The sequence below is a fragment of the Mauremys reevesii genome, linkage group 9, assembly GCF_016161935.1.
Source record: "Mauremys reevesii isolate NIE-2019 linkage group 9, ASM1616193v1, whole genome shotgun sequence".
Lineage (NCBI taxonomy): Eukaryota > Metazoa > Chordata > Testudines > Geoemydidae > Mauremys > Mauremys reevesii.
The window spans coordinates 93,415,824-93,429,099 of record NC_052631.1 but is presented as its reverse complement, the minus strand read 5'-3'; the positions used below and the strand labels follow the sequence as shown (position 1 = coordinate 93,429,099).

Sequence of the window (13,276 nt, the reverse complement as noted above, 5' to 3'; positions counted from 1 at the left end):
CTAGGATAGCTGAGGTCAAAATCAGGTCAAGCCACTCAACAATATGTTACAGTATACATCTGATTGCAGAAGTGGGTCAAGATACACAGCAATAGGTGCCCGTGTATCTGAGGTCAAAATTGGATTTTCACTTGCTAATAAATCAAATCAAGATATATTTTTAAAAAACCCTATGAAAACACATTTTACACAGTGATAACCATTAAATATTTAGTATACACCAGCAGTTACCTCATATTGGTATCTGAGAGACCATAGTTATTTTCCTGTATTTAGAAAGGGAAGTAATTGTGACATCTGAAAAACTGATGGTATTATTAAATATTCACATTTCCAAAGCTGCAATCACAGTATTATCTGGGAGCTCAACTGTGGTAACTGTAAAAAGTCAAATTCTGTTCTACGTAGGTTTATTTACCATGCCATGCTCATCACTGTAGTATCTGAGCACTTTCCAGTAGTGCATTAAGCAATGTGACTAAGATCTTATCACATGTTCTGGTCCCTTATCCTTTCCTGAGAAGAAGATGAATATACAGTGGAGCGTTTTCTTTTGGTAGGGTGGGTTTTTTTTTTAATATAAATATACCTGTTGCTATCTATGTAATAAGATTCCAGGATTGTCACTGTCATTTTTAAGCTATAGTGTCTGTTGAGTCTGTGTGAAGCGATGGAAGCAGCTACAATCATGGTTGAGAGCTCTCTCTGTGTAGCAGTTTCAGGATTCACTGTTTGTAACCGTCCATTTTTTAAGTTCTCACCCGTTTGCAGCTCTTTTTATATACAAGACTTTATGAATTACACCCGTGCGAAAGCATGGGCTTTTAGCTACTAGTGTATTTATATTAGAAAAGGCAGGTCAAAAAAATGCGTTTTCAACTTGGAGTGGTAAGGTTTGTGATGGTCTTAGTTCCTGGGAGAGTACATTCCACAGTCTTGGATCACCTTTGGAGAAAGTTGTCTCCTGAACACTCAAGCTTTATTCTTATTGTTGAAAGTTCATTTGTGTCAGAGGAGCATAGCTGACTTATTAATTGTGTGCCTGATATTTTTAATGATACTGGGTACAATTTTCAAAAGTCCCGTTTTCAAAATTTTACCCTCAGCTTTGGGCCACAGTTCAGGAGAGCATTTAAGCATATGCTTAAAGTCCATTGACTTCAAGTGCTTCAAGTTGAAGTGCTGTCCAGAATAGTGATGGTTTCCTGAATTGGAGCATTGGAGAGGTGGGGAATCCTTCAGGGTTTGTGGTATGCCTGACTTTATTGTGTGCTTATAGCTCTTTTGTTACTTCTCTGCCAGGCCTTCCTCCATGTCTATGCTCCGTTTCACATTAGCTACAGGAAAGGCTCTTTGGCCTGTATAAAAAATGTATTTGTAAAACTCCTTGTTATGAAAGAAAAAGAGTTTACTCTATCAAGTTTGGCATCCTCTTCAGTGCACTGAAGGGACGAGTCCAGGGAGATGGAGGGCCTGCTGCTATACACAGCTGTCACAAGATACTATCATTAAATTTTTATCCTAAATCTTGCAGTCAAGCACATCTAACTCCATCTTCTACATTCTGCTAATTTAATGTATAAAACAATCATAGTGGTGGAATTTCCAGAATTGAGGAAGGTGTCATCTGATATACTCAACTTGCCAGTAACTCTGATTTCATCAATAAGAGATGTCTTGTACTTGCTTCAAAGGAGTTTAGGCTAATCAGATAAATAGCATCAATTAAAAAATTCCAGAACTTTGTACAATGAAGCCTGTCTTAAGTACCTGTTCTGGGGATTAATAAAAAAATCAGTTGCTTAAAGGAGGTGATATGTGCCATATAGGATTCTAGATAGTAAATGGTCTGCTAGAAAAAGTGGAACAAAATTGAACTTAAAAAAGCCAAATCTATTAAGTAATCATATGTTATATACAAAACCTCAGTTCAAACTGTTTAAACGATTTCACATGATTTTATATACAGATAAAGTAAAATTACAGTACTAAAAAGTGCTTTATTTAAAAACTAAACTTGGTCATACAGCACAATTTCTTTAAATCACATATTTTGTGAGAAACTAAGGACTGTTCTATAAGCATTTTAGTCAGTGTCTTTAATTTCTGTGAATGATCCTAACATTTCCACATTTAGTTGCTGCAGAGAAAATGTTATCAGAATGTTTGACTGACATTATTATCCTGATCAAAAGTTTTAGAGTTACAGGTAATCGTTCTGTTACTTTCTTTGTTGGGCCTGTCTTGTAGTAGGTGACTTCTGGGTACCCTTCTGACTCTGTGAATCAGCAGATGGGTAGTTTAAAGAATGCTTGATAGAGATCCTGTAGGTGTTTGTCTCTGTCTGAGGGATCGGAGCAAATGCGGTTGTATCTTAGAGCTTGGCTGTAGACAAAGGATTGTGTGATATGGTCTGGATGAAAGCTGGAGGCATATAGGTAAGTATAGCAGTCAGTAGGTTTCTGGTATAGGGAGGTGTTTATGTGACCATTGCTTATTAGCACTGTAGTGTAACGAAGAAAGTAACAGACCGCCACTAGCCATCACCTACAGCTCCCAACTAAAACCTCTCCAGCGCATCATCAAGGATCTACAACCTATCCTGAAGGATGATCCCTCACTCTCACAGACCTTAGGAGACAGGCCAGTTCTTGCTTACAGACAGCCCCCCAACCTGAAGCAAATACTCACCAGCAACTACACCCCGCAGAACAAAAACACCAACCGAGGAACCAAACTCTGCAACAAACCCCGGTGCCAACTCTGTCCACATATCTATTCAATGGACACCATCATAGGACCTAACCACATCAGCCACACCATCAGGGTCTCATTAACCTGCACATCTGCCAATGTGATATATGCCATTATGTGCCAGCAACGCCCCTCTGCCATGTACATTGGCCAAAATGGACAGTCTCTACGCAAAAGAATAAATGGATGCAAATCTGACATCAGGAATTATAACGTTCAAAAACTAGTAGGAGAACACTTCAGTCTCCCTGGTCACTCAATAACAGACCTAAAAGTGGCAATTCTTCAACAAAAAAACCCTTCAAAAACAGACTGCAACGTGAAACTGCAGAACTGGAATTAATTTGCAAACTGGACACCATCAAATTAGGCCTGAATAAAGACTGGGAGTGGTTGGGTCATTACAAAACCTAAACCTAATTTCTCCCATACTAATTTCCCCTACTGTTACTCATTCTTGTCAACTGTTTGAAATGGGCCACTCTCATTACCACTACAAAAGTTATTTTTCCTCCTGTGGTATCCTACTGTTAATTGAACTGTCTCGTTAGACTGACCTCACACTTGTAAGGCAACACCCATCTTTTCGTGTATTTATACCTGCTCCTGTATTTTCTACGCCATGCATCTAACGAAGTGGATTCTAGTCCATGAAAGCTTATGCCCAAATAAATTTGTAGTCTCTAAGGTGCCACAAGGACTCCTCGTTGTTGGGTTGTTTTTTTTTAAGGAAATATCTGAGAGTGTAACTTTATTGATCAGGGAGTCTGATTGTTTTTGATACCTTGTATGTTTCACTAACACAGAAGTAAAAACGGTACAGCTAGTGAGTTATGTTATCTGCTCAGAGGTTAATTCTTGTACTTGTAGGGTGCTATTACACAGAGATTATTCTTGTCCTCTGCATTTTGAAAAGTCATAGGAAGGTCATTGATACAGGCTGCAAACCTAGCAAGTTTATTTAGAAACAACTTGTGTAGCGCTTAGTAGCAATCTTTTTTTGGTTGAGATAGGTGGCTTCATGCTGAGGTAATCTGCAGAGGAAGAAGAGCTCATGGTAATGAGCTCTTCTTCCCTGGCTGATTATTAGGTCCTATTCTACAGGCAACTCTCAATGCAGTGTGCAGCTGCATAAAATATTTTTAAAGATAAGGCTGGATTGACTCCTCTACCTAGCCATGGATCCACAGCCAGAGCTGGTGACCTCTTAAAATATTGAAAATTTATTTTTTGAATTTATCTTGACTCCTGCCATGAAGGGAATATTCTTACCTCATCTGATTGAAGCGCTCCATCCTGGATCTTAATTATTTTACCCTTCTTCGCCTGTCTTACACTGCAAGGTGTGACAAGGAGTAATAAGACTTCAGGTGTAGCAATTTCTAATTACTGTAAAGCTTCTAATAACTTCTGCATATAGCTGTAACATGAATGCCCACGTGTATTTTCTTAATAATATCTACTCCATATGAAACTCTCTATCATATTGGGGTTCCCCACTGACTTCTTCCAGAATTGCATCAGCACCTTTTGATCCAGTCCCAACAGAAGACATCTAATGAAAGAAATTTTTTTGAATTGCCTCAGCACATTTGAACTAATTGTGAAAAGAGATACCTGACAAGGATTACAGGGGAAAAAAGGGCACTAGGCTCAGGTGACTTGGATTCATATATTTTCAAGCTGGCCGTACATGGTTTTTGCATAACCTAAGTGTTACTTTTAATCCTTCACAACAAGTACAACTTTTCAACAAAGTGGAAGTACTGATGTTACTTCTACTGAATTCAGTGGGAAACTCGCAAGCTTTCACTCTTTCCTGAAAGGAACATGCCACCTTTCTGTGGTCAGTCCTGTACTAGCTGGTTCCTTCTCTAGAATGTTGGGAGGTTCAGCATGTGCTATGCTGCCTTTAACAACATAGGGAAGGACATTGTTAAACAGCTCAGGAAAAGCTACCTTTCAGATGATATTGCTTATAACTGGTAAGGGCTACTTGTTTTACTCTTCAGCATCTAAAAAACTGTGAAATAAAATAGGACTTTATAAAAGAGATTTGCCCATATTTTATTATTAGTGTGAGCTGCATTTTTACTATTGTGATAATCTGACACATTTATAAACGTTAAGCTTATTCCTGATGGATTGTTTAATTCTGGTGTCTTGAGTGGGTTGCTATACCGTGGTTAAATCTCTCTTGACACTCTGTAGTAGGTTTAAGTGAATCTCTAATTTCTTTCTGTTTTGTTTCTTTTAGCAATCAGAGAGAGAGAGTCCTTTTAATGTAGTGGTTTACATTCCTGATGTTTTTACTCCTCTTTTTTTTTAATTTTGCTGAACATATTTTTTTCTTATATAATTATATTAAAACTTCACAATATATTTAAAGTGCATCATCTCATTTCTTACCTTTATTTCCTTTCATCCTCAGAGATGCATCAAGTATATGGGTGCATAGTACTCTGCACTTTGGCAGAGGTGATAGTTCCTCCTTAACAAATGCACTATGATTTTCCTCACCGGCTATATGTGTGCGTGTCTGAGGAGATGAAGTGACACCCTCTCATGCACACGTTGAAAGATAACCTGGTAGGTAATACCAGGTGTTTACATAGCTTTGGTTTAAAATTTTTTTGGTAATACCTTGTATTTTAATAGGCATTCCTTGTACAAAGAAATGTTTCATTTTAGTACCATCAACAAACAGAAATGAAAACCAAAAAAACCTTAATTTTACCCAAGAATCTTAATCTTATTTTAACTATTAAAGAGAGAACATTGTGTGTTGAGGACTTGCATCCTCGACCGTGGATATACCTCATAAAAGACCCCCTATATCACAGTGCCAAAGCACAGAGGTGTAGGGCTGAAATCTTAGCTCAGAGTTTCCTTCCTTTTGTGTTTTTGTTTTCCTCCAAACCTTCATATTTATTAAGCATTTTTTGTATTTATACAACCTGGGCCAAATTCTCTTCAACCCCATTGACTTTTCCTTTTCTGTCTTTCCTTAGTTCTCTTCAGCATTCCCCTAGGTGGCACCATGACCCACAGAACAAGAACTGCATGCTTTCAGAACAAGTCGCTACAGTACTAGCTAGTGGCAGCTGTGCTAGTGATACAAACATATTCTCAATCACTTCCTACCCTCTGCATTCTTTCTCTTAATCACTAAGAAACCACTTCTTAAATTTCTCAAACAAGCAACTTTTTTAGTTGTGAAATGAGACCTAGAGCTGATGATGGCCAACAACTAGGTTAGAAATGCTGATCATCAGAACGTGGTCTTTGTACAATAAGTTACATAGCTTCATTGGAATTAAGAATCAGTTAACTCAGTTTAAAAGAAAGCAATTAGGTCTCTTATGTAAAACCACAATTTATCCAATGTAACATTCTTACATTACCATGGGCACACAGGAAGGAGGTCACTGACTCCATAATAGAGTCTGGCAAACAACAGGCCACAGATTCATCAAACCAAAGCAATAAAGCATAAATACTGACAATCCTGGCAAATTTACAACCTACTTCAGGTCCTGCTGTACTAGCAAGGAACATCAGTTCCTCACTCCCAGGTCCACTCTCCACGTCCTGTATCACAACCAGTCTGACCGTGCTTTCAGTATTTACCAACGTTGCTACTGCTCCTGAATTTCTCATTGAGCTGTTGATTTTCCCCAAGCCCCCGTGTACAAATCCCTATCAGTGCCCCAGTTGTGAGCTTGTTTCCAATGTCAGGAGTATGTGATACTCCTCCCTCCTAGACCCACCAAGAATGGGAGTCAACAAGTCCTTCACATCTCCTTAAACATACCAGGTTAACATTGCCTGGGCTGTGCAGGAGTGCCAAAGCTTGTTTGCAACTACCAATGGAGACTGAAGTAGAAAATGGCTGCTCCACCAAAGTCCATATGCCATGACTGGCTAGTGGGCCGGACAGCCCTCATTTGGATACCGAGTATGCTTTCTCCTAGAATCGCTGCCTACCAGGTTTAAGGAGTCTGATCTTCCCCAGCAATGGACTGCTTTTTGTCTTATCCCTACCTTTGACCTGTCCAGCTAGGGGTGGCCTTACCAGGAGTTAAACTCCTGCTGGCATAGCATTCAGGGTCACTAACTCAGAAGCCTTCCCATCATGTCAAGGTGCAGTCCTGGCAAGGGACTATAAAGAATATCCCTATAATATCTAACAGTTTTCTGAACTTTTCTAACTTGGTTCTGTGAACATTACCGAACTACTCAAAAGTGGATCTTACGTGACACCTAAAGATTGCAAACACATTAGGGGCCTGATTGTGGTCCCAGTTACACTTATAGGGTAAATAAGGAGTAACTCCACACCGTTATCCAGAACAAGAGATCAGAAATGGGTCCTAGAGGTATCTACCATAAAAAGCCTCACCAGAGTGGTATCAGTGCTCAAAAACATAACTTGAATGCAACAGAAAAGTTTCCCATGAAAGGTTGTCTGTTTTTGCCAAGTAAAAATATTATTCCAAAATGGAAGCAAGGATCCAGTAATGAAATAAATGTCAACAAGGCTCCAATCCTAAAACTGATAGCGTGTGGATTGTCATTGATTTTTCCAGGCTCCACATGGGTGCAGTATTCTTCTTGTTGCACCATCAAGTGCATAATCAGTGTGATGAAAACTCTAAATGATAAGAACATAAGAATGTCCACACTGGGTTAGACCAACAGTCCCTCTAGCCCAGTATGCTGTCTTCTGACAGTGGCCAATGCCAGTTGCTTCAAATGGAATTAATAGGTCAGGCAGTCACTGAATGATCCATCTCCTGTCAGCCATTCCCAGAATCTGGAAGATAGAGACTAGGGATACTCTGAGCATGGTGTTACATCCTTGCCTATCCTGGCTAATAGACATTGATGGACCTATCCTCTGTGAACTTATCTAGTTCTTTTCTGAACGCTGTTATAGTTTTGGCCTTCGGAAAAGATTGATGATTGATGACATTTACAAAGCCTCAAAAGAATACTGAAGAATCTCCAGGTGAAAGGCCCAATGAAAGAGAGAGAATAATCAGGTTTTACTTTTAACAAAAAGGACATTTCAGAAGTATTTTCCTAAAGTCGATGTAAGTTCCCCATTAATTCAGCAAAATGGTGGTGGCTTCTTTTTGCTTCTTTTCCTCATTCTGTAGTCTGTTTCTTTGTACCTAGTGTTTCTGAGAGGACCAGATCAATGATGTGTAATAAGTAGTGATATTTATGTCAGTTCATATGTACAGAGTAAATAAGGAGTAACTCCATTGAAATCAACATAGTTCCCTTCTCTTGTTCTGTTTAACTGGTTCCTAAGGAGAATACTGTGAAAGGCATCACTGGAGTGATATCAGTGCTCAAGAACTTCATTGCGCTGTTGGAAAAATGACAACCCAGACTCACCCCAGAGACAGCCTGCTGCCTCTGTGATTTACCTAGGCATCACTTGTCATGGACAGAAAACACTTGCTCAGCATCAAATTCAGGGTCCCTTTTGTGGCAGCACATAGCTTTACCGCTCTTTTAATGGTCTTTCTCAAAGAGAGCTGATTTATATGATTGCCTAGCAAAGCAAACTCTTACCAAGTTACTTTCCCTCTTTGTTTTCATAAAACATTGTTCTGTAAGTTGTAATCCATTTCCTGAAAGAGGATATTCTGCTGAAGCTAAATTTTGGTGTCACTTGGTGCTGTGGATCAGCATTCTGTTGGTCAGAAATGCATTGCATATGTGCCAACTTTGCTTCCAAATATTTATGGTGGTTCCAGTTTATGAAGTCAGAACAGGAACTAAGTACAGGGAGAAAGTGCAATCTCACATGTTGTCCCTTTTGCCTGCCAAAGTGCTAGTTCTGGCAGGAGAGATGGTGATATACGTTTTTGTTTTTAACTTAATTTTTTAAAATAGAAGGTGGAGTGGATAACAATGGTGGGAGCTTGTGAGGAGGACAACTAAAGAAGCTGGCTCAGCCCCATTCCACGCCTCACACTTCCATACAGAAAACTGCCATTTGGTAATAGCTAGGCGGGTGTCAAGTTGTGATTACTGCTGCTAGTTAGCTATGAATTGTGTACCCAGCTAGTCTACTCTGAAGCATCCTATTATTTTTATCTTGTCTTCCCTCCCCTTGCCCCCATTTTTTTTTTTTACGTTTGCATTAATGCCATGTCTTTCAGACTGTAAGGTATTTTGGGCAGGGACTGCCAATTAGACATTGTACAAACATATCCAGTGGGCCCACCAACCTTTTTGAGGGCAGTAAGTTCTACCCCATATACATGTTTAATAGTAATGATGATGATAATATGAAGGACCAGCATGATGATGATGATGATGATGATTTCCAAATAAAGAGGAACTCTAGGCTGTTCAAAAGAACTGACAAATCTAGAATGGGTTGGTTAAAGGTCTCACTTTTTGACCAAGAATTTGCTGATTAGAACCTTGGTATTAGGCTGAGGTGGGTATCTAGAATTTCAGCTACCTGTATTGGACTGTAATGGTAACTCTTAAGTTTTCTGTAAAATTGTAATTTGAGCACCACAAGAAATAATAAATTTAATACTCCTGCTGCCTGCAACTCTTAAGTTTTCAGTGTTTCCACTTCCCTTACATTATCCTGTTGTTTCTTCAATTCCACTAGTTTCCTATAAGACTGAAAATGTTATTTTGAAGCCTAGGGTTATCAGAAGTTTGATTTCCTCTTATTTAAGGGAATTGATTCATGTGTGTATTCCAGCGTTAGCATTATGTTTAATCCATGATTAATGTTAACCCTTCTTTATAATAATGAGTAATCTTCCCACAATTTCTTTCTCCATCATTCTTATTATTATCACCTTTGTTTCGCCAGTAGAGAGATCTTTACTATACAAGATATTGAATAGTTGTGCAGTCAACCGTTCTGTGGTGGAATTTTCTATTTTAAAAAATTCATACAGCTGTTTCTAGTTTTAAATCTAAGTTTAAGTCTCATTTATGTTTTTCCTTTAATGGTTTTATATTTTTTGGTTTTGTTAATATTACAATTTGCACTCATGTAGTACCTTTCAACTAAGGATACCACAGTGCACTTTGCAACGTTAATTAAGTCTCACAATATCTTTGAAGTAGGTACTTATCACTGCATTTATTTTAAAGATGGGTAAATGGAGCAGACAGAGATTGAGGCCAGAATTTAAACTTGGGTGCTTAACGTTATACAGTGATCAGTGGTCTAACTGGAAGTCAGTGAAAGCTGAAGGTATTTATCACATTAGAAAATCTGGTCACTTTTATTTATTTGCTTAACTTAGAATATTTTGGATTAAGACGCTTGCCTAGAGTTACACAGTGAGTATGAATACAGTGTTGTCATGGCAAAATTAAGCATTAAGCAATTAGGGGAGGCAGGGATAGCTCAGTGGTTTGAGCATTGGCCTGCTAAACCCAGGGTTGTGAGTTCAATCCTTGAGGGGGCCACTTAGGGATCAGGGCAAAAAATTGGTCCTGCTAGTGAAGGCAGGGGACTGGACTCGACTCAATGACCTTTCAAGGTCCCTTCCAGTTCTAGGAGATTGGTATATCTCCAATTATTATTTATAAGCAAAATTCATGGAACAGTCATGGGGAAAAAAAGGACAAAATCAGGATATGGTCACAGTGGGGCTGAACTGGAGCTCTGGGGCCGAAGACAAAGAGATCACGGAGGTCTGTTAAAGTCACAGAATCTGTGACCTCCATGACCAAATCGTATCCTTAACAATGAGTCAGTGGCAAACCTAGAAATCCTGACTCGTAGTCCACAACTCTAACCACAAGGACACATATGTTTGTCTTTTGTTTAGTTCATTGTTAGGAACCATGATACATGAGTAATGGTGCTACATGAATAAATAAATAATAATAATCCTCTGTGGCATTTGAACATCTGGCATACTTGAGTCTAGAGAAGTGCATACACAAATTACCAAAGCTAAAACTAAATTCAGTTAAATCTGTGTAGAACCTGAAAATAGAAATTCAAAATATAAATATTTAAATCCACTTGAAGCCTGATTTATCAATTTTGGCAGGGTTGAAGACAGTATAGGGCCACAAGTGCTGTTTAATGCCTGTGAAAATGGCACAGAGTAAATGCAATTTAACAAAGTTTTGCAGCTGAGTATTCCCGTATGTAAAATGTTTCCTTAATCAATATTTAAATTATAAAGCCACAATGTTTCTTAATCCCTGGGGCTATGGTACCAGGCTGGTTAGCGGGGCTTCAGGGATGCAAAGGCTCTACAGAATTTTCCTATATGCTGCTCATTGCATTCTTTGGTGCTACTTAATATTGCAGCACCATCCATCTTGAGCTGACAGAAGCAGTCATAGACACCTACAGATGTGTTAGGCCCAGGATCTTCTTAAAGAAGCTGAATCTTCCTAGTATGTTACCTGCTGCATGCCTGGGGTTGTTTTCTGTTTATTTTGTTGAAAAGCCTACTTTAGTTTTGATACTATAACATCTTGTATTTTAATTTTAATTTTTTTTTGCCTGTAATTGCCAGTTACCAGAGGCAGGCAGTAATTTTCTGTGCAGTTTTGAGAACAAAGGAATAAACAAATAGTTGCTAGGTACTGTTGTGTTTTCATTTGCATTCTTCCCCAGATCCAAATTGTAAGCCCTCAAAACCACAATTTTCAGCCAAATTACAAGCACAACAAAGCATTGATTTGTTAATTTCCCTTTTTAATAGCACTCCATACAGGAGTGCATCTATCCTTTTTGGAATCATGTTTATTTACTATGCCAGGAAAACTACTAATAAATCTAATTTTATGCATATACAAACAGTTGTCCTGCTCCATTCGAAGTAATGGCAACATTTCCTTTGTTTTCAGTGATGATCAGATCCATTAGTTTTTCTGTTCCCTTACTTGAGAGTAATGCTTTAATTATTCATCTGAGCCAGTCCTAACACCTTTGTTAAAACAGAACCTGCTCTCCAGTAGTTGTTTAACCTCCACCATGCTTATGTTTGACTAAGAGAATCAATATTTAGGACTAGAAATGCGTATACTGAGGGACAAATGCTGCTTGCCTAGGTCATGTGAGTAGTTCCATTTACTTCAGTAATAGATGTCGGAAGGACTGCAGAAGTGGGGAAGTCAAACCCCTTCCCCACTGACCTGATGCTGCCAAAACACTTGCCTCCTCCCACAACCAGCCTGACCCTCTCCTGCCCTGTTCCCCGCCCCTGCCCCATTCCTTCCTGTCCCTTCCCTGTTAGTGAGCCCTCAGCCCATCACAATTCCCTGACCTGGCTGGTCTCTGGCTCTGAGGAGCCACTCCTGCAGTTTTGGCAGCTGGCAGGTGACAATTCAGCTGGTGGCATGTGGGATGATGCAGAGCAGGACCTGCCTGGCACATGACATGATCCAGGGTGGGATGTGGTGACAGCCAGCCAAGCAAAGCCACAGCACTCTTCCTCCCAGCCAAATTTTAAAAAGTGGGGGAAAGCAAGGCCCTTTGGGTCCTGCTGCTCATCTCTAGTGCCTATGACTTCAATGTGTGAGTAAGATAAAAAGGATGTAGGCCTTAGTCTTTCTGTATAATGAGATCAACAGAAGATCTTCAGTGGCCAACAGACAAAATATATAGAACTAACCCTTTCTTTCTTCACTGAAGAAGATATAGTTTTCAAATCTCGTCCCTATCAAGAAACACACTAAACTGAAAAATGCTTTACATTAACTGGGACTGCAGTTTAGCTGGCCTGGTTTAATTACTCAAAGAGTTATTAAACTAAGATGCCCAGTATAGTATTTCTTTTCTTTTTAAATGTTTATGATTAGTAAATAAAACTATAACTAGAAAATTAGCTATTGATCAGCAACACTTAACTCCAATGGTGACAAAATATACCTCATGAGTAAGGACCCGATTCTGTCATGGAGGTCACTCATGAGTAAGGTTAAGAATTTGTCACAGGAATTTTAGTAAAAGTCATGGACAGGTCATGGATAATAAACAAAAATTAATGGAAGCCTGCAACCTGTCCTTGACTTTTACTAAAAATACCATGGGAAGGGGGACGGGGGTGGACTAGCAGTCTGAGATGACCATTGACTGCTGCCCTGACCCCACTGCTCCTCCTAAAGGGTTGACCCAGTCTGGCCGCTGCTCCGTCGGCTGGTCCTGTGATGGTAGCCACTGCTCTTGCTCCGGCCCCGGTGACCGCCGCTCCGGCCCCAGCGACCAACCAGCCAACCCTCTGGGGCTGCGGTGGCCTGAGGGCCAACTCGGCCCCAGCTGCTGCTCCAACTCCAGCCCCGGCCCTGGCCCGAACCGCTGATCCAACCCCAACTGCTGCTCCTGGGCAGGGGCTGACAGCTGCTCCACTGCCGCAGCTGTGGCAGGCTGAAGCCGAAGAAGTCACAGGGGTCCTTAGAAGTCATGGAATCTGTGACCACCTTGACAGAATTGGATCCTTACTTATGAGGGTCATTTAGGGCCTGATTTTCCTCTCAATTAAACCAGTGTAAAATGCCAGAA

The 13,276-nt window shown here is 39.8% G+C and overlaps 1 long non-coding RNA gene across 1 annotated transcript in view; it reads left to right on the top strand.

Moving 5' to 3' along the window:
* Nucleotides 1–13,276, top strand: part of LOC120372694 — a 58,009-nt gene that overhangs the window by 3,915 nt on the left and 40,818 nt on the right. The window lies entirely within an intron of this gene.